Here is a 22,730-nt window from a genome sequence, read left to right on the forward strand (position 1 = left end):
CAGCAGGTGATATTGGGGAATTCTGGGAAACAGGGCACCCAATCATCCCCAACCTCCATCTTCAGAGATCTGCAGCTCTGGCAGCTCTCTGAACAAAACTGAGTCTCATCATCTACCTCTCTCACATTCTCATAATTTCACCCCTCCTTTTCCCCTCTGTGGATTTTGTCCCTTCCCTCCTCACTTTGACACACAATCATCGTCATCACTTTCTGAAACTGAAAAGTTAAAGATAAATGAAGTAATGGCCTTTTATCCTGACAAACACTGATCTATGGAGAGATGAGTCTCTACAGTTTACTTTTTGCTCTGCTCATCGTGTCAAACCAGAAAAGTTACATCAACTTTGTCTCATTAAACTTGCTGAAGGCTTTGTTCTTTGTTTTTTACTACCATATGATGTTTAACTGTGGTCGTTCACTAGTACCTTGGGTTTCTGTGTTTCTTAAGTTAGGATATCACCATATGTGGTCTCATATTATCTTTTCCTATATTTTTCTGTGATTTGGTAACAAGTGTTATCTCACCGACATATTTGCCGAAATAAAGTCTTTGTCCAAGACAAAACCACTGTTTAAATCAAATATTTCCACGGAATGGTGAAGAACATGTATAAAACCGTATAAACGGACAGGGTGCAGACTATGACGCAGCTGTACATATGTCAGGGTCTCTCTCTAGCCCTCAACCTGAAAGAACTCGTTAGATTTTTGGGAAGAAAGGAGAGGTTTGGTCCGAGAGTGGCCTCGCTGTGTCACCACGAAGCATCAAGCAAGTGGGGTGAACCCACAGGGCAGACAGCTCACACACTCTCTGAGCTGAGGTCAATGCTAGCAGCATAGCTGTCTTGAATGTCAGCACCTTCAGAGAGGAGTGCTCCAGGGGCTCAAAGGGATCCCTCACCAAGGCCTCAAGCAAGGCCTATTATAAAAACACACAATAAGGTATTCAAAATGTTTTATTATTTAACTACACTGAGTTATAATACGGGTGCATCTCAATGAATTAGAATATCATGGAAAGTCCATTTCCAGTAAGTAGTATATTAATGGTATATTTGCGCGTGCATGTGAATTGTGCGCGTGCATGAGTGTGCATGTGGGTTCATGCACGCGCAGGGGGGGCGTGTCATATGGGAGGAGTGGTCTAAAAAAGGGGTGTGTTAGGTGCGTATATGGTCGTATATGGGCGTACTTTCGCTATTTGCGATAATATCTAACAGTGAAGAATGCCGAAGTTTTTAAATCTTCTTTTTTTTGGAGGCCTCTCGCTAGCTCTGTCTGCTACCGACTTTTGGTGTTGCGAAGCTGTGCAAGAAAAACTTCTAACTTTTTTCACCATTGTTCTGACTGAGTATTTGTCTACACTATCAAAGATGGTGTATGCCAGCGGTAAGTGGACATTTATTTATTTATTTATTTATTCATTTTTTCTTTCTTTTTTTTATTTTAAAAAAGTATTCTTTGGCAGGCAACAGTCTTAACCTGGAATTTGCTATTGAGAGTGTTTCTCCACCGGATAGTTCCGTGAAGGGTATTTCTCTTTTTTTGTCATACATTACATCTATCGGCTATGTGGTTAGATAAATCTCTTTAGAAACCGTGTATTTGTTCAAATGTATATTTCCAGAAAGTAAACCGAGAAGATCGCTCTCGTTGAAAGTTCTGAGGGCAAGAAGAGCCGCAAAACACGCACTTGAGGCATCCCTAGCGGATACGGGGTGAGTGTGTTTGTAAATAAATAGAAAATGTATGACAGGAACCATTACAAGCTGTTAACCTTTTTTTGTTTGTTTTTTTGTGTGGTGAAGAACATTTTTGGGCACCTTAGAGGCCGCGTGTGGTGACGCGTCAGAGAGAGCGCTTGACAACAGTGTGACTACTCCAGAGGAGAAAAAAAAGAAAGTGCTGAATATCCAGGACCGTGCAGATACAAGGTATAAGAAGTATACATGTGTATATATACATATAATCCTATATATATGTGATGTTACTATGTGATTTAAAGTATTTATTTTTGTATGTGCTTGTACTCTTGTAGAACAGACGGTGGCGACACAGTCTCTGTGACTGAGACAGAAGCGTCGACGCGGTATCTGGAAGAAGAATTAGCCGCTATCATCTCATCGCAGCAAGCAGCCCCGCAGAATATATACGCTACAGGTGATATACAATGTGTGTTCCGTAATGGCGTGTTGTTTAATGACTGTACACCTGTAGCTGTGGAAGCAACAACCAATGAATGTGCACCTGTATCTGTGGAGGCAGTGATTGATGAAAGCGCACCTGTAGATTTGGAAACACTGATTAACGAATGTGTAGATGTGGAAACACAGGCTGATGGTTTAGCAGATTTAGCAGATTTAGCGGACAGTGTTCCCGAGACTGTTGTGTGTGACTGGTTAAGTCTGCTTGACTTTGGTGTTACATTCCCCGATACATCAATTCCTTCTAAAGAGATTGAGGAGGAGGTGAACACAGGTGGTTTATCTGAGGATTTTGAAGAAGTGGGTGTTTTACCGGAGAATACAGCATTTTGTGAGCTGGCTCTATCTGACCTGCTTTTATTAGAAGAAGGGGTCTGTGACAGTTTACCCTTTAAATTGGAAAAATTCACGCAAACTGTATCACCTGTTAAATCGGCTGAAAAGAAAAATAGCTGCTGTTCAGAGGCTATTGGTCGTGAGGTGTCTGTTTTGCAGGATATAATAAAAGAGGGATTTGATCAAATTCGAGACCGTTTGTCTCAGCTGGAGACAACTGTTCAACATTTGGTTAATTCCGAGTCAGCTTTCAAATCAGGGGTATCAAGCAACTTCACCACCATCGGGAAATCGCTATCTAAATTTAGCGTACACATAGAGCGTGTTTACAGCAGATTAACACCCGGTCAATCGTAGTTGTTTTTAAAATCATGGCTCCTCCCAATAAAAAAATTAGACTCAGCATTTCTGATGTTATTATTAATAACAACGAGTCCCAGCAAGGCCAGAGTAATGCCTCTTCATTCAACTTTGGAATACTTGAACAGTGCAACAACATCTTAGAGCAAAAGTGGCAAATGATAAAAAATACGTTTATCACATCTGGCAACACCGCTGCAGCTGATGATTCCATCAGAGACGCCTCTGTAATCAGTCTCGATCAACATCAGCAAGAGCAGCATGATGTACCGTTTGACTTTGAGGTCTTTAACCAGTGGGATGAGATTTTGGAAGATAAGTGGAGAAAAATTAATAGCGCAGGTGGCGCATCAGCGGCTTTATCATCCCCCGCTATCACAGCGAGCCGCTCTGTTCATAGTGCGCATGCGGAAGCCGGAAATGGTGTCTCTACAATCAGTCACAGTCATCAACAGGATCAGTGTAATGCACCATTTGACTTTGAGGTCCTTAATCAGTGGGACGCAATTTTGGAAGACAAATGGAGAAGTATCAGCTGTACCGGTGGTGCGGAGGAGGTTTTACAACTACCTATTACAGAGTTGAACGCTCACGCGGGCTCTGAATGCTGTACTGTTAATATTAACACTACTGTAGCATCCGATGCCCTTTGTTCACACCCAGAATCCGGAGCCTTATCACCTGTTGTTAATGTTAACAACCCTGCACCATCCGCATCCCATTGCTCCCCCGCAGGAACCAGATCATTAGGGGCTATAAACAAAACTAACATTGGTTCTAGAGGTGTGAATACGTCTATTGATGCAGAGGGGTCGGGTGCTGTAGAAAGCGTGTCTGAGTGTACTCGGGGCGTGCAGCAGCAGCAGCAGGGGGGTGGGGGTGGTGGTGTCACCATCAGGGAGATTCCTAATTTTAATGCACTGGAACTGCGTCAGAGTCTCAATTTCAGAAATGTGGGTCTTAATAATCCTGAAGAGGTCCCTGGCAGAATTAGAGAGATGCTCTCTACAGTTATTAACCGTGCTGTAGAAGTTTCACAACCGGGCAGCTCATTAAACGTGGTTTTACGAGGGCCATCTCTAGCCTGCGATGTCCAGGCAGTTTTGAATGCGGACACAGACTACAATGCAGACCTCTTTATGGAAGAGATGATGCAGGCAATACAGAGCAATGATGATTCCCTAGCAGATGACGAGTTAGAGTTTGTTGTTTCCGTGGCACAGAATATGAGTGGCGGAGCTCGTCTCAAGCTGGGGAGCATGCTGTATGACGATATTCTATCAAAGAAGGGAAAATTCCTGTACAACCCCAACAATTCTAGTGTGGATAACAGTCTATGCTTCGGTTTATGCCTCACACACGCTACAAACAAATTAATGTCCGAGCATGAAAAATAGTAAGAGCCGGACACATGCATACGGCTGTAGGACTCGATCACATGACTCCAGTGTTTTTTAAAGATGTATGCAAATTTGAAAAGCATTTAAATATCAAGATTATAATTTTTCATCACACTGAAGGGCGTAAAAAGCTGCAGTGTTTTCAAACACATGATACACCACATGCACAGACAACATGGCTTTATTTACACGATCATCATTATTATTTGATAGAAAATCCGACTGGCTTTTTCGGGGCTAGTTATGTCTGTAAATATTGCTATGTGCCATACAACACCCAGCTAGTCCACAACTGTAGACACAGGTGCAACGTGTGCTTTACATTGTGTCAGCAACACCCCGGCAAGACTCGCAAATGTGACGCGTGTAAACGCATATGTAAATCTGAACACTGTTATCAAAAACACAAACAGTTAGAAGATGCACACGGTGTGATTCTTTGTGAGACAATGAGATACTGTGAATTGTGTGGTCAGACCTACAAGCGCACAAAAACATCCCCGCACACCTGTAGACCTGCTGTGTGCGCTCACTGCCGTGAGCCCAAATTGGACCTTTCCCATCAATGTTTCATACAACCCATAGAGAAACAAACACTTAGTGAAAAATACATCATCTACGATTTTGAGACCAGATACCATGATGGTCGACATGAAGCGAATTTTGTGTGTGCTATGGACATGAGCGGAAGCAAATTCTGTTTCAACACTGGTAATTGCGTCTCTGCCTTCATACAGCACTACAGAAGGCCAAAATTCAGGGGGTACACATTCATAGCTCACAACGCCTCAGGCTTTGATAACTACATAGTGCTGGAGTATTTTGTGAAACGTGGAATCACCCCCAGTGTGACGATGCGCGGGAGCAGAGTGATTTTAATGCACGATGCACATTATCAACAGCGGTGGCTTGATTCATTCAGCTTCTTACCCATGCGCTTGGCCAAAATTCCGTCAGCTCTAGGTTTTGAAGATATGGAAAAAGGCTTTTTTCCACACAAATTCAATACCAGAGACAACGAATTTTACATTGGCCCATATCCATCGCCTCAATATTATGGATATGAAAATATGAGCGATGGTGAAAGAGCCAGATTCGATGCATGGTATGACACGGTCCGCACAGGAACATTCGACTTCCAAACAGAGATTCGCCGTTACTGTGTGAACGATGTTGAAGTTCTGCGTAAAGCATGTAACATTTACCGTGAGACATTTCTACAGCGTACGCAGCTGGACGCCTTTGCTTTTACAACACTGGCGTCCAGCTGCATGGGTGTTTACAAAACACTGTTTCTGCCCAAAAACACACTGGCGCTCACGTACGATGGTGCTTACATTACGCAGAATAAGACATATTCAGATGTGTCTATTCAGTGGCTGGAATATGTGGCACACACTGATGACATTCTGATACAGCACGCACTCCGTGGCGGCGAACAGCAGGTGGGCTCGTTCTTCGTGGATGGCTACAGTGCCTCCACAAATACCGCAAATGAATTTGCAGGATGTTTCTACCACGGCTGTGTGAAGTGTCACGTGCAGAGTGATACAAATCCTGTGTGTAAAGCAAGCTTTGGAGAGCTTTACCACTCGTTTTGTGAAAAAATCACTGCACTCAAGACGCATCATGGCATGGATCGCGTGATTGTTATGTGGGAGTGTGAGTGGAGGGTTTTAAGTGCAACAAACAATGATGTCATGGCATTTTTAGCCTCATACAGAAAGCCTGAGCGTCTGGACCCCAGAAATGCACTCTTTGGTGGACGTACAAACGCCATGAAGCTGTACCACAAGGCTGATAATGGTGAAAAAATCCATTATTTCGATTTCGACTACTGTCCAGTCTAAGAAAGACTACCCTATTGGCCACCCTGAAATAATCTACAGAGACTTTGACAGGGTTGAAAATTATTTCGGCTTTGTCAAATGCACTGTACAACCTCCAAAAGGGTTATATCACCCTGTACTACCTTACAGGTGTCATGGAAAGCTCATGTTTCCACTGTGTAGAGCATGCGCTGAAACACTGAACCAGACCTCTGTGTGTCACCACAGTGACACAGACAGACAGATCTCGGGTACATGGGTATCCTTTGAGCTTGCGAAAGCAGTTGAGAAATGTTACAAAATTGTTTCCATTGACGAAGTATGGCATTTCCCAAACAAGACAGATACACTGTTTAAGGAGTATGTCAAAACATTTCTAAAATGTAAACAGGAGGCCTCGGGGTACCCCCCACACGTGAAAACCCCTCTGGAACAGGAAAGCTATATTGCTGACTATCTTGATAAGGAGGGAAGCAGGCTAGATCCTGCCAAGATCCGCGTTAACAAAGCGGTCAGGAGCTGTAACAAGTTACTCCTGAATTCACTGTGGGGGCGGTTCAGTATGAGAGGCAACATGCCTTCGTGTGAGTTGATTACAGATCCTGCCCGGTTCACAACCCTGATGTTTAGTGACCATTATGATGTGAGGCAGTTCTGTTTCATCTCTGACGATGTGGCTATGGTACAGTGGCGCCATGCAGACGCTAGAGGGTCCAGAGTGAAGGATGTGAATGTGTTTATTGGTGCCATGACAACTGCGTACGCCCGGCTCATGCTGTATGAGCTGTTGGATAAACTCCAGCAGCGTGTTTTGTATTGTGACACCGACTCTGTGGTGTTTACATCGCTTCCAGGTGAGTGGATTCCACCCCAGGGCCGTATCTCGGTGATCTGACTGATGAGTTAAACGGCTCAGGTCCCGGAGGCGATTACATCACAGAATTCGTGTCAGGGGGTCCAAAATGCTATGCATATCACACACTCCGGGGCGAGACTCATGTGAAATGTAAAGGAGTGACACTAAATGCTGCAAATGCAAATATTGTCACCCATGACACCCTGAAAGGCAAAGTTCAGGCCTTTGTAGGCCTGAACTTTGCCTTTTTGTGACACCATTAGGCGTGATAAGAAAAAATTTCATCTTAAAAATGACAGAGTTGTTAAAAAAGTGCGTGTAGTGTATAACAAGCGAAGGGTGCTGCCTGATTATTCAACACTGCCTTACGGTTATTGAAAATAAATCACTGTTTTTTATGTCAGATTACATCATCATTTCTAGCGGCTCCACCTCCACATGTTTTAAAAAAAAAAAAAAAAAAAAAATTCTTTAATGATATTTCAGTGAGAAGAAAACATGGCGAACTCCGTGGATCTGCTTGAAACATTGGACAATTTTTCAAATGAAGAGTTCAAGAAATTGAAGTGGTATCTGCAACAGGACGGAGCCTTGGAAGGCTTTTCAGCAATCTCTAAGACACTGCTGTGGAATGCAGACAGGATGGACACAGTAGATGTAATCTTAAAGAATTATGGGGAAAAAGGGGGGGTGGAGGCGACCCTAGAGCTGTTGAAGCTGATCAGAAGGAATGATTTGGCCCAAAATTTAGAACACAAGAACTCTCGTGGGAGGTGTATCTGACATTATTAAATGTGATAAAAATGAGGTGTCATCTGAAGAAATGACGCATTTGTTAAGAAACTGCGTGCGGTGTGTGACAAGACCAGACAGTTGCATTATGGACTTTAAATTAAATCCAGGGTTTGACGGCAGATTGCAGCATCCCTTTAGTTTGGTTGTGAGCGGTCCATCAAACTGTGGCAAGACAGTATTTGTCAAGAATGTTGTTGAAAATGCAGCGGGTATTATTTCACATAACATTGATAATATTGTTTATATTTACTCATGTTGGCAACCATTATATGACCAACTCCTACGGATCAGGGATATCAAATTTGTGGATGGATTGCCAGATTCGCTGTGTGACGACGAGCTACTGCCCACAGACAAAATCAACTTACTCATTATAGATGATTTAATGAATGACGCCAGTAACAACATAGAGGTTCACAACGTATTTACAAAATATGTTCACCATAGAAATTTAAGCTGTATTTATCTAGTGCAGAATTTATTCATCCAGGGTAAATCCAGTCGGACCATTAGTTTAAACACAAACTACCTTGTAATGTTTAATAACCCGAGAGACAAATATCAAATTTCACTTTTAGGTAGACAAATGTTTCCGGGTCATGCCAAATATTTTTTAGAAGCATTTAATGATGCAACCAGCATTCCATACGGGTATCTTCTTATAGATTATAAAGCCAAGACTCCCGATCATTTATGGCTCAGATCTAATTTGCTGTCAGAGAATCAGGTTGTTTATATTCCAAAAGAAAAGAGAAAAAAAAAATAAAGGATTAGAATGTCGTCACGCATGCAGAGAAATCTAGCGCTGCTAGAACTCATATATAAATCGAATCCTAGCACGCGTAAGGTTATTATCACCAATGCTGGGACAGACTTTATCAACGCCTTATGTGAAATAGCACTCAATGTATTAAGAGGCAACATACCGCTGACAGAATTGCAGTACAAACAGTTGAAGAAGAAAAAATCGGTGGTCAGACTGATTGCAAGCAAGAATACCAAACTCTTAAAGAAAAAGAAGACCATTAATCAACAGGGGGGTGGTTTTCTGTTACCATTACTGGGAGCTGCAATACCATTTATAGCGAGTCTCATTAACCGGAGGTAATATGGAGCATACGCATAAAATGTTTTTGGTCCCCCAACAACAGCTGGATTTGTTAAAGCAACAGCAGCACAATCCACGAGACATCAGACATGTTGCACAGAATACTCTAGACAAAGCCATGGTTGAGGTATTGCAATTACCCAAACGGTATACCGGTATTTTACAGAGATATCTCTCACTGGTGAGACAGGACGAGCGTGAGAAGTCTACTTTAACACTTCCACTCCCTCCCTCTGTGAGTGATGCTGTAACACCTCCACTACCTCCCACTGTGAGTGATGCTGTAACACTTCCACTTCCTCCCTCTGTGAGTGATGCTGTAACACTTCCACTCCCTCCCTCTGTGAGTGATGCTGTAACACTTCCACTCCCTCCCTCTGTGAGTGATGCTGTAACACTTCCACTCCCTCCCTCTGTGAGTGATGCTCTAACACTTCCACTCCCTCCCTCTGTGAGTGATGCTGTAACACTTCCACTCCCTCCCTCTGTGAGTGATGCTGTAACACTTCCACTCCCTCCCTCTGTGAGTGATGCTGTAACACTTCCACTCCCTCCCTCTGTGAGTGATGCTGTAACACTTTCACTCCCTCCCTCTGTGAGTGATGCTCTAACACTTCCACTTCCTCCCTCTGTGAGTGATGCTGTAACACTTCCACTCCCTCCCTCTGTGAGTGATGCTGTAACACTTCCACTCCCTCCCTCTGTGAGTGATGCTGTAACACCTCCACTCCCTCCCACTGTGAGTGATGCTGTAACACCTCCACTCCCTCCCTCTGTGAGTGATGCTGTAACACTTCCACTTCCTCCCTCTGTGAGTGATGCTCTAACACTTCCACTCCCTCCCTCTGTGAGTGATGCTGTAACACTTCCACTCCCTCCCTCTGTGAGTGATGCTGTAACACTTCCACTCCCTCCCTCTGTGAGTGATGCTGTAACAGATGGTAATCAGGATGTCCCCCACACTACCGGTACAGTTGATAACGATTCGATTGATAGAGAGACGCTTGTAAACGACACCATTGTGAAGGATGTATTGAGGCACATCCCGAAAAAGAGCAGAAAAAATGCAGAGCACATTTTAGAAGCTCTGTCACGTGTACCAGATGTGATAACATGGACCGATCAGGGAAACGTTGTTATTAATAAGCAACCCATCAGGGGCACTCATGTATTTGATTTGATAAAAAGTGTGACAGCCACGCACAATGTGTCTGATGTTTCAAGACCTATAGGATGGACTATGTTTTTAAAAACCTTGGCCGGGTTAAATTTGCCGTTATCAGTTATTCCAAACACACAGGTGCGGAGAAGCATTGCTGATTATAAAAACGGGACTGTGTCGGACTTTAATGATAGTTTTATACCCCGTGAGATTTCACAATACAGTACTCCTATCAGGAGTGCTAAATCAAAGAGTGCTAAATCACAGAGGTCTAAGTCACACATGACAAATACTGCTGCTGCATGTCTGGATTTTTGATCTTTTCATTACAAATTGTACATATGTCTTCATGATGAAGATTTTTTCTCTTTTTATCCAACCTGTATTTTTTCTTTATCCATAATGCTATTGAATGTGTGAAAATGTGATATTTCTTTATCCATAATGTATAATGTACATGCGAATAAAATTGTGATTTTTTTTTCATCATACATTTTAAATAAATATTCTTTCTGTGACAATAAACTGTTTCCAGAGTATAATTTATTTGTAATTCATAGATGTTACACATTGTCATTTTCCACATTGTACACACAGGAAATTATATTCGTGACATACAGCTGCAGGTTGTATTTTGTTAACAAAACGACAGACCATGGCATCATTACAAACAGGATTAGAGTTATACACATTATTAATCAGTCTGGCGTAAGGTATGCCCTTTTGCACATGATACAGGAAAAACACACAATGTTGACCACAGGTTGTTGAGAGAAAACACTGAACCTGTTTACAGGAATAAAATATTTCCACACAATTTTTCTCGAGGAACATGTTTATCACGGTAGGAAATTTCAGGTAGTCTGGAGGGTTGCCAAAGCTGTCAAAGAAATATCCATGTCGTTCCTTTGTGATGTAAATTCCCAACCAATGTGTACCAGGTTGATTAGAAGGGTCTGTGTTTACAATCATCATACAGGGTAAGTTACACACAGGTTGTTTCGGGAGCTCGTCACAAGCCATAACACCCAGAAAATGTGTACCTTTAACTATTTTTACCATAACACTAGTTAACTCCACAGTGTTCATGGTGGTTTTTATTTTTAGTAGTAGTCCAGAAGCACCTGTCTCCTGTTTGATATCTCAATGACTGAATCAAAAACTGCGTAACAAATCAGGTTAACGGTGCGAGGCAGCGGTACTCTAAAACGCACTTCCAGACGGACGTTACCAGTTTTAATTAATGACACATTTCCCGCACACCCTCCGTCTGGTTCAAGATTAAAACAAAATAATGTGTACCCATTCCCAAAATCTTCACGGGTTATAGCAAGAGCCCTGTCTTTTAGATGTCTCCCAGTGGCTTGTGTCAGTTGATAATATTCACTAACGTATTGCCCCCTTTGAAAATAAGGTTGGAATGGTTTAGCTGGATAGGACTGCCCGTCTGCATACACGCTGCTAAACTCTGTGGCGTAGTGTTCAAAATTAAAAGGATTTTTTGTATAGCTGCCTGTATAACCCTCGTTATCGACAAAACCGATTATCACAAATTTTGGGATCTGTCCAATGTATAGATTTTCCTGGTTGCACACTCTTGTACCAGCTGGAATGGAGAACGTTTTTAAAGCTGTTCTATCTATTGTGTATTTTGCATTACTGTGTTGTAGCGCCCTGCTGTGTGCTAGTCTGACAGTCGGTGTGACAGCTACTTTTTTTACAAACAGGCTGGCTGCCGTAATCTTGACCCTGTACTGCTCTGGACCTGCTGTCATCAGAGAAAACTCATCTTTCGATCGCATGAACTTCAGAGATAGGTCAACCCCGTTAAGTAACAGCTTTTCTTGAAAAAACAAATCTGCGTGTATAGGCGCAATTAATTCCACAATTCTACTATTTTTGGTGTAATTCCCTCTTGCTACTAAGCCCAGGTTATCACCGTCTATGGCCGTGATGTTCATTTCTTTACACGTATCTTTACAGAATAGTGCGGTGCTAAACTGTGTATCTAGTGTATCTTTTCCATAATTGATTAAACACTCAATTATTCCGCGATATGGATAGGTGTTGGAAGACTGTGTTATAAGTCTATCTCCCAGCATTATATCAACCTGTGAGAAAAGCGTACATCCTGGATAGTTTGTAAAACCCACATCTGAATCGTTAGCCAGATTTGTCCCGTCTGCCTTGGTAATCTTGGCTTTTGTAAGTATGTATGTATCGTTCAAATCGATGTAATCCTCACCACTGGCCGATACATAAAACTCAATAGGTCCTGTGTCTGTTATAGCTGAAACCGGTGGAATTTCCACAAATGTGGATTTTTCTATGGATGTCTGCGTGTACGGTACTGTAAACAGATCCAGTTCTGTTTTCACACATTCCGCCGACTGATTATGAATGAGAGCCATGTCTTTTTGCAAGTGACAAAAGTAATAGTTGTTTAAAATATATCCTGTAAGATAGACCTGGAGCGCTTGCCAGAAGCTCTTCCTCCTTTGGCGTTCGACTTCTTTCTGACGACTTTGCTTGTTTTAGTTGACAATTTACGGCTTTTAGAAGCCTTGTTACTCGAGCTTCCGCGGGGGGGTCTTTTCACACCTCTAGAATTATACGTAAACAGGCCGCTTCCCTCCTGCTTGCCCACCACTGTATTTCTTGCAATGTTCGATACCACATCTCCCACAATACTGGTTGCTGCTGTTTTTAAATGAGGTTTGGCAATACTGGACCCTCTTTTCAACAGCGGTACCGCAAATCTAAATAAACTGCGAAAAATCCCCCCCAGGCCGTTTCCATACTGAGTGCTCCCCCCGATGAAACCTGGCAAATCCCCACCAGCCTGGTTTACATAGTATGAAATATAGTGATTATCATCGCTCCTGTATGGAATGTGTGTCATTTTTTTCTGCTTTTCCCCAACCCTTTCACACCTAGAAACGCTGCTTTATCGGTCTGAAGTGTAATTTCACTATCACTTTACCGTACACAAACGGTATGTGTTGATTTTGATCGTTTTTTAACGAAATCTCAATATCATCGATCGCTGCTTTACAGACGGGTGCGTAGTGTGGACGGTCAAATGATAAAATGGGAATGCTGGGTGCTTCGTCGGCAATATTTATACACCTGAGTAGTGGAACGTAACTGTCACCGACAACTTGATAATCTACAATGTCTGTGTATATGAATATATTGTATCGTCCGCCATGAATATCTGCAGCATTTGGACCGCTTGCTTTTAATATCGATGCCGCAGTTTTATTTTGATTTCTCTCCTCCTCTGATGATGAAATCGTAAACGTTTCACCAGGGTTAAAACCGAGTATTTCTGCCAGTCTTCCCCTTATAACGAGCCTTGTTCCTTCTACACCGTATACATAAACCCGATTGGTGATGTTGTCATACTGCATATTCACAGACTTTATCATAGGATGCATAATACATCTTGAATTAATTTCTTTTAATATGTACGGTATATAATCATAACAACCCACAGGAATGTTAATAGGTATAACACAGCGTGATTTGGGATCATAAACATCCAGTTCTGCATCCTGTTTGGGAAAACTAGTCCAAATTCTAGGAATTGTACTTCAATAATTCCCACTTCATACGGCTCGTTCAGAACAATAGATCTTGCCAGTTTTGTCCTGTAATTCCATATTTTGTTATTGGGGTAGACGTGTGCCGATGCATTGCTGGGCAATGTGACATAGAATCCGTTTCTTTTGTCCATCTCGCTCTCTAACGACCATCTGAGTGAGCAGAAGCATTACGTGGGTTTTTATTGCGTTGTGATATGTCGACAATATCACCCTCCAAGACCCACGAGTTGAATTTCTTCGGCCATCCGAGCCACTTCACAAGAGCTAGCTTTTTATGACCAGATTTTTTTCTGCCCAATATTTTTTCAACTTTAAACTCTTTGTTTTTACAAATAATCACTCTTTGTAGCTCAGCTTCGTAAAATGTTCCCTTCAATGCTTCCTGCTTCAATGCTAATTGTGAAAAATTCATCTGTGAATGACTGCTCGTAACCTTTTCTAAATACGCCTCGCAGCTTTGATATTCTCACTGTATCGCCAACGCTTAATTTAAAAACCACAGCCTTTTGCGGTTTTCTTCTGTACAGGTTGTTAAATATTGTTTTCTCATTATCTTTATTTACCTCTGCTGGAGCATGCTTTATAGATCTATGATGAGACTTGTTATAAGCAGTGACCAATTCTTGAACAACTTCAATATATCTGCGTGAATTAACAGATGTTAAATACCTCCACATACGTGTTTTGAGCGTTCTGTTGAATCGCTCCACAACACTAGCTTTAGTCTCATTTGATGTTGAAAAATGTGTGATTTTATACTGTTCCGTTAATGTTTTTAAATGTTTATTATAAAACTCTGTCCCTGCATCCGTCTGAAGTTTTACCGGGATGCGTCCCTCGCTCAAAACACTCTTAAAAGCATTTGTAACTGTCTGCCCAGATTTATTCTTCAGACACCTAACCCAGGCATATTTTGAAAATACATCGATGCATGTTAATAGATAACGCACATTGTCGTTTTCTGTAGAATATTCACCCATATCCACTAGGTCTGCCTGAAACTGTTTATCAATGCCGCTGACAAGAACTCTATTTCTAGGAAAATGTTTGCCGGCTCTAGCATGCAGTGTGTAAGCATACTGGCCATGCAAAAAGCGCCTGACTGTCTCCATGTCTGGTTTCACCCCCAACGCTTCTCCTGCTGCATCGCGGAGTTTTTTCACACTGGCTAGACCAGCCGGGTCGGTGTGATCAGCGTATATTTTCTGCAGTGTACTTTCCATGACTAGCGTGTTACACAAATGAGTCAAATGTAATTGCAACAATCTTTTTTATTCACACACAGCCACACAAGAACATTATGAAGAAAATAATAAAGTAAAAGGGTATAGTCCTGATTACACAGCTGCATTCAGTAAATAATTAAAAAGAAAAAAAAGAAACTTTTTGACACACCACACTACTACTAGTAACAAGAAATGCTAGAAAAAACTAATAATAAAAAATAAAAAACCTGTCACATCACTCTAATTAACCACAACACTCTAAATAACAACGTCCCTTTGTTTAGTACACAGTTTTTTAGCAGATTTCGTTTACACATCCCCTGCCGTTCCCTCCTTCCAGTAGTTTGTGAGACCTCTCAACAGTGACACTCTGGCGTAATCGTTGTCAAATACATCGTCAATTATTTTGCAGGTTGCATCCGTGACTTTCACCTCACCCCTCAGCTCGTGTATTATATACTCTGCTATACCTGCTACTCTGAGAGGTGGTGCCTCTATACCTAGCGCTTTCAAAAACCATAGAACGGCTGGTATGAAATGCACGGTCCAGAGCCTGGAGGTTTTCACTGCAAAATCCACAGAGAGCTCATTCATCACGTCAGCTCAAACAAATGAGACTGAACCTCTCTAAGGAAACATGCAGCCTGATTTCTAGGTGGACAATGAAGCTATTATGGTTTATTAACACACAAGAACTCCTAAAACTTGTGAAGCAAAGATTTTTTTAACGAACTGAGTGGCAGAAAGGTTTGTAGTGAGGAGGTAGCTAATGAGAAATTAGCTGCATAACAGAAAAAAGAGGGAAGGCTCATTAAAGTAGTTTCTCTTTTCCTCACTATATTTTCAGTATTGCCCTTGGTGACTATGTTAACAGATCCCTCAAAATGTGAACAGGTTAAACCAAAAGTGCCTGCATTATCTGATACCATACACTTTTTTTGTATAATATTTTGGTTAGAATGACTCTTTGAAATGTATTACTAAATGCCTGTTAAGCTAATTGTCCTATCTTAGGGTTTACATTTTTCAGGGGTATTTTTCTCTGAAACATCTGGAATTTCTGGAAATTTGGAGTAAATGTCTACAACTAAAGGATTAATTAAGGTTACTGTGACCTCATATTTGTAACTTTCTTGTGAATGTAATCTCAGGAATGCCAGAAGGGTATTTCTTCGAATTTGTCACAAACATCCACTTTGGATTTACGGATGAACTAGAAGTTGATGGTCAAAAGTCACTGGAGATAAAAAAATAAAAAAAACATGTGGCCCAAACTCAAGAATTCATTGACTAATTTTACAGTATTTCACACAAAAGACTAATTGGCTTAAGTAATGAAGTGATGCAATTTAAAACCCAAAAGGTCAAAGGTCAACTTCACAATGTCACTATGTTCTGCAAAGCCACTTTTCTGCTCATTTCACGCCATAACACTGGAACAAGGGAGACATTTAGTTGGACACTGAAATGGTGACAACAATCTGGGGTGTCTACTTAGAAACCAGTGATTGTTTGGTCTGTTTGATCTGTGAAGCATCTTCGTTTTAAACTTTGTTTCTTCTTTGCAGCAACATTCATATTTAAAGCATTGTCTGCTGTCATGGCTACATATGAATCCAAACATTAATATAAACTGCAACTTGGCTGGTTGGTGGAAGCATAACACCGTGAAGTGGCAACTCTAGTTTACCGGAGATGATGATTTTTAACCTGAAGCCATCTTTATTTTTTGTTAACAGAAGAAAAGAAGAACCACAGCAATGTAAACTATTGAAACACATTCACACACATTCATTAGTTTTAATTTCTTTGTGATTTTTGTTTTCAAATTCAGTTAGTTTTTAGAGTGACTTTGCTACTTTTAGTTTAGTTTTTATTCTTTTGAAAATGCTTAGTTTTAGTTTAGTTTGTATTAGTTTTAGTGTTAGTTTTAGTCTTTTTGTAATGGGCTTTGTGTTGGGTGTGACATCAAAGAGGTCATAATAAATGTTGTCTTTATTTCCTTTGGTTTATCAATCTGCCCCAATAAGGTTATTAACTCTTACAGTTCCGGGTGTTTTGCATTTTGGTTGGAGTGTAAACATCCCAGTCTCAGTAAACATATTAACATGTGTTCCTGCATGTTCACTAACCAGCAGCCATTTAGTTGGAACTAAATAAATATGTTTCATATCAACCAAAAAGGATTATGCAGTGTTCCCTACATGTATTCTGTGTGTGTAGTGTGTAGTGTAAAAAATAATTTTGATTTGTAATATCATGGTTGAATAGAAGACTGTTGAGTGTTGCGCCGGCGACACTTTTACCATAAAAACTAAACGGTTTGTGCTAACGAGAAAAGTCCAATGTTTTCTAAAAGCTGAGAAGTTGCTCTTTACAGCCAATATGGTGTCACTACGGTCATTTCATATCGCGCTTCTCCTGGAAGCCCACAAAGCAGGAATACACACACTCAGCAGTGGAGAAATAGAAACAATGGATTATGTATGAAAACCGTTGACAAAGACGAATATGAAAACATTTTCACTATAATTTTAGTTAGTTTTGTAACCACACAATACAGTTTCAGTTAGTTGTGTTTTATTAAAAACTCTTGTTTTTATTTTTATTTCAGTTGAAGCAAATGTTTTTTTCAATTCTAGTTTCCATTATTTGGTTTCTGTTAACTATAATAACCTTGCTTCTGAGCCGTACGTGGTGGAGCAGCCACCAGCATCGTCTTCCAGCAATGTGAGCAAAAGCCTGTGTGCTCTGAGAACCTCCCAGCCAATAATACAAGAGTGTGTCAAAGGAGGAAGACAATGTGGAAATCAATTCTGAGAACTAAAGTGAGTTTACAGAAGATGGGCCAGACTCGGAGCCAACAGAATAAAGAGCCAGCACCAGAAGGAAGATATGGCACAATCTACTTCCAAGAACGGTCCGATTGACTCATCCAGGATAGATAAGGGAAACCACTAGTGTTTGAGCCATAAGCAGTGACGTAAATAAGTCTGAATGGACTGGACGCCCACATTCAACATTAAGTTTTATAATGATAAATAGATGTTTATCTATGAAGAAAAAGTATATATGTATATATATTTAATTTTTTCACATGAAGTGCATGAGCTATGACAGTCGAAACATTACAATAGTAAGACGGGAAAATGCAATCACAAAATATCTTCACAGAGCATGGGGATGTCCTCTGAGTGTCTTAAAATTAAGTGCTCATCCATTTTCCATCTGCCAGGTAAGTAAAATGACCACTACTGAAGTGGCGTCAGCAGAGAAACGTGGACGCACAGCCCTCTTGCTCCAACTGGCTGGTGATCGAATCTGTAAACTTGTTTTCTTTGCCTTCAGGTGTCTCGCTGATTTTACCGCCGTTACCGTGAGCAACATCTGGGAGGATGTACAGCACGAATGAGACATTATTGATAAATAAACACATTGTCCCTTTACTTGTATGACAGTATTACAGTGGTTGAGTCATTGTGTTGCAGTGTCAAATGGCAGCATTCACATGAGCTGCCCTGACAAGCCTTTCCTTATCGGTGACACTACGGCACACGCACAAAGCAGAAGCGCCGCGTTGTCAGCGGATGATGAAAGAGTGTATTTGAACGACGAGCGCCGTCAAAGCCGGCGGAGGACGGAGATAATATTCTCTCATTTCCTCCTTGCTTGTTGAGACACATTACCGAGGAGAGGAGAATGGTTTGGTTAATCACTACGTATGAGAGGAGGAAGGAGGGGAGAGCAGATGAAATGGAAAGAGCAGGAATGACGGTGAAGACGTAGAGGTGAGATAACCATGAATGGCCAACGCATCTTTGGTCATTTCATAACCAGAGGCACAATTGTGAAAAGGGTTGAAGTGGGACGACTGAATTATCAGTGACTGTGTGAGGACTGGCGTCAGTCATGGCGGCTTCAAACAGCTTCTCTCACCCTTCAGAAACATACCTACCTGCCTTGGTATATACTGAAAGTCTCATAAAGAAGAGGAGAGTTCAAACTGGAGAAAATGTCCCAATGTGGCCTGGGAAATGCAAAGCGGTATGATTGTATGGCTCCCTAAACATGCTGCAATGATTTTATATGTATTTATTAGCACTTCTCAAAAGGCTGCACGTCATGTTCTCTGTGCATAACAACATGCATCAATGGCTCTGTTTTAGTTCTGCCTATTTTAATGTTTAATTAAGTTTGATGTTTGATGTTAGCAAGCATGCAATAACACTACAAAAAGGGTACAAATAGAAAAAAGGAATAATCTGTTCATGAATGCATAAACTGACAGCTTCCCAAAATAATACTGTTTACAAGACTGGAGCCCTGATTTTGTTTGATTATGGAGAATTATGGAAATCAAAAATCTTCTTTCTGAAAAATATAATCTGTATATAATCATATTGTGGCCCCAGAAACCTGGCCTTGTAGTTCAAGAGAGTTCAAGTGAAGTATGGTGGTCCTGAGGGAGTTCATTGATGTAGAGAGGGAATAAAAGTTTAAATGTCCTGATGATCTGTGTGATCTATTGCTGCACCTACAGGACGTTACACTCCTGTCCTGTACTTGTGCTGATGTGTTGTCTATAAACCTAGATGTGTGTGGATAATCTGTTCATAGCCACATCCTAAAGAAAAGTAAAGAGAAACTGTCAGCCTGCTCTGACTACAGGAAGTCAATAGACTGTACTAAAGTGTTCTTTGTTTCTTTAGGCTTCACTTCCATCAAGCCCGTCTCATTCGATGTTTGTAGTTATACAAGCAAAGAATAATAATTAACGGATAACTTGTAATTGTTAGCCAGGATTCTGAGGTTATTACCACCCATTTTTATGTTTGTGTGAGGCAGGGACCTCTAGTGGCCACAGTTAATATGACAAGCAGAAAGAAGTAACTGAGGCAATGTAGTATAAAGGATAAGAAAGTCCATTTAGGGTGGATGGATCAACAGTAGACCACTAATCGTGGCAGCATTTTTATTTAAAGTTAAGCTGTAAATGAACTTCAATAAATAACGTTCTACATCACCTACATAACTTTGTTCAGTATTTATTATATAACCATATTATAATATATGTTTCAACCCAAACCCTGATCTTCCTCCCAACCTCAACCAAGTGGGTTTGTTACATAAACTTAACCAAGTAGTTCAGTTTGAAAACCTTATCGATGTGTTTAAAACAGCGACCATGCCACCGTTTATTATTAAATATATCATTCTTATTTGGTAAGATGAGTTCATGAGGGTAGGTTGTTTCCCTGATCCCCTTGGTGTCACTGCATCATCAGCAGGATAACCAAAAGTAGCATGCATGTTTATTCATGTGTTTTTGGTCTTCGAAAAAGTTTTCTATGTAAGTCATAGCAACTCAAAGCCTATTTTCAGTCAAAAGTATATTTTGTTTGTTAGTTTTTCTTCAATTAATAATTATGTTTTGCTTCTCAAGCCATTCCCTTTTGTTACAATTTTAAGTATTTCTCAATTTAGTGAACCACGAGATGACAAATTATTCTGATGTTTGAGTAGAATATTGTGTTTCTCAAGTACATCTCAGTGCTGACACTGATGATGACTGATGACTTCTCTTCTTTATCTTTGTATTATTCAAAATAAAAATGATTCACTTCTCGGACAAGAACGAAAAGACATTTGTGAGCAGCAAATTATTCCTCTGTACGGGTTGATTCATTATCCTGTACGTTTGAGAAAATAGAAAGAGAAGTGTATATCATCTTAACTTGAATGAGGAAGCTGTGGTATAAAACTTGAGAGACTACATTAGTATGAACCTACATTTAGGCTGACGGATGTTACACCTTAATGTCCTGGTAAAGCAAAAATATATATGTGATCTGAGCTTTCCACACCAAAGAAGAATGTGTCATTAAACACCCAGCTAAATTTGAATCAGAAAAAAATAATCAAATTTCATTTTAAAATGGTGAAAAGATGGTCAGTATTCTCTGCTCTGAAATGCTGAAAGCTGATATCTGATCTGATCTAACTTCTCTACTGACTTTCTGCTGCTGTCACCCTGGCTCTCTGTCTCTCTCAAGATGTTCATGCAAAACAAACTATGGAGAATAAATCTTGTGTTTGTGTGTTCTGCCGTGCAGAGATCTGCTCTCATGTGCACCGCTGTTGGCATTCAGCCAGAAGTGGAATGAAAATGGACCTTGGTAAAAAAAAAGAGAACAGCAGTCTTAATGATGGGACTCATTGCACCACTTGAATGACGTCATTAGAGAAGTCTTATCACTGTTCGTCAACAAAAGCTCATCAGTTCAATTATTTTAATTTTTTTTTTACACATTTCTTCATTTATACAGGCTTGGCCATTCTTTCTTTTTGCCGTGTCTAAAATCAGGGCTTGATGACGCACTAAAGGCCTCCATATCATAACTCCACTCCTTTACCAACGGTGGCTAACCTTGATACATTTACTTATAATGTTTGCTGATGCTAACGTTAACTCATGTGAGTAGTCATAGCGACGGAAGATTACGATAATGTCTGTAGTTATATCCTGCAAACTCATAAATTCGGTTATATTTTGTTAAATAAAACGCTATTGTCTGCAGGAGGCCACAAGGACCTCCATGCCAAAGACAACAGCAGCTCACAGAGACTCAAACTAAAGCTCCTCTTCTGCTGTTATTATCTTATAAACGTGTCAGGACATTTGACAACGAGTAATTCAAACTGCTGTCATCAATGTTCACAAAGCAGACCCTTCCAACCACAAGAAAGCATGCAGAAAGTCACCAGAGGAGCAGACAAGTGTGGTTTCAGCACCTTCAGCGGACACAGCCCAGCGTTTCAGAGCAGAGATATTCTAAAACCTTTTTTTCTGATTCAAATCTGACTGGGTGTTTACACATTTTTCTGTGGTGTGGAAAACTCAGACCATGTATATATTTTTGCTTTACCCGGTTGATGTTAGAGGAATAATCCAAATTAACACACACGTATACATTGTTTGGCATATTTGTGGACAGAAATTAGTTCAAAAAGTCACATTATTAGTTCTCATTTTACAGTTGTGGACAAATTGAAAATGGTTAAATTTTAAGATTAAGAGCTTTGTGAGGGTTAGAGTTGTAGGTAAGCATGAATTGTGTGAATTCACAAAGTGTTCAGATACATTTTAAATCCATGATTTGCTTGTATGAAACTGATTCTTTCTAGTAAGTAAAGATATGAAATACTTTAGCTGAATGCTTTGTCTCGTGTTCGTTATTTAGAAGAGTTAGAATTTCATGCACAAGAAAGAAAATGTAAAGCGTAAGGTGTTTTTTTATAAGAACTCTGCAAAGTGTCGTTCTCTGCATGAGGTCAAGCAAACTTCCTGTTTGTGCCACTGTGGTTATTGAAATCATGCACACACAAATTATCTTTTCTATGAGGATGTGCCTGTGTGTGTGTGTGTGTGTGTGTGTGTGTGTGTGTGTGTGTGTTCAAAGAAAAAGGGAGGAGCTTCTGCAACCTTTGAGGGCGAGAGGAAGGGGAAGTGAAGGGTCTCTGTGAAGCCTTAGTAGGACCAACCTGTTGATTCATGTATACTTCATTTTTTATCTTTGCCCGTCATATTCACTATGATTAAAATCTGCGTGTACTGTTGTCTTCTTTCTGGTGAGTTATTTATTTATTTATTTGTTTGTTTGTTCATTTATGTGTTCTCTGTATTTGAACCTTTACCATAGCCCCTTTATAAATGATGCATTTCGTAGCTCTTATGACATGTTTTTTGTTTTGCTAAATTATTTAGTTATTTACTTTTTTGAAGTTTTGCCAAGACAAATAAAAACATGGATCAGTCGTTAAAGAAATGTACATGTTTGTACATT

Source organism: Centropristis striata, unplaced genomic scaffold (assembly GCF_030273125.1).
Source record: "Centropristis striata isolate RG_2023a ecotype Rhode Island unplaced genomic scaffold, C.striata_1.0 Scaffold_25, whole genome shotgun sequence".
NCBI lineage: Eukaryota > Metazoa > Chordata > Actinopteri > Perciformes > Serranidae > Centropristis > Centropristis striata.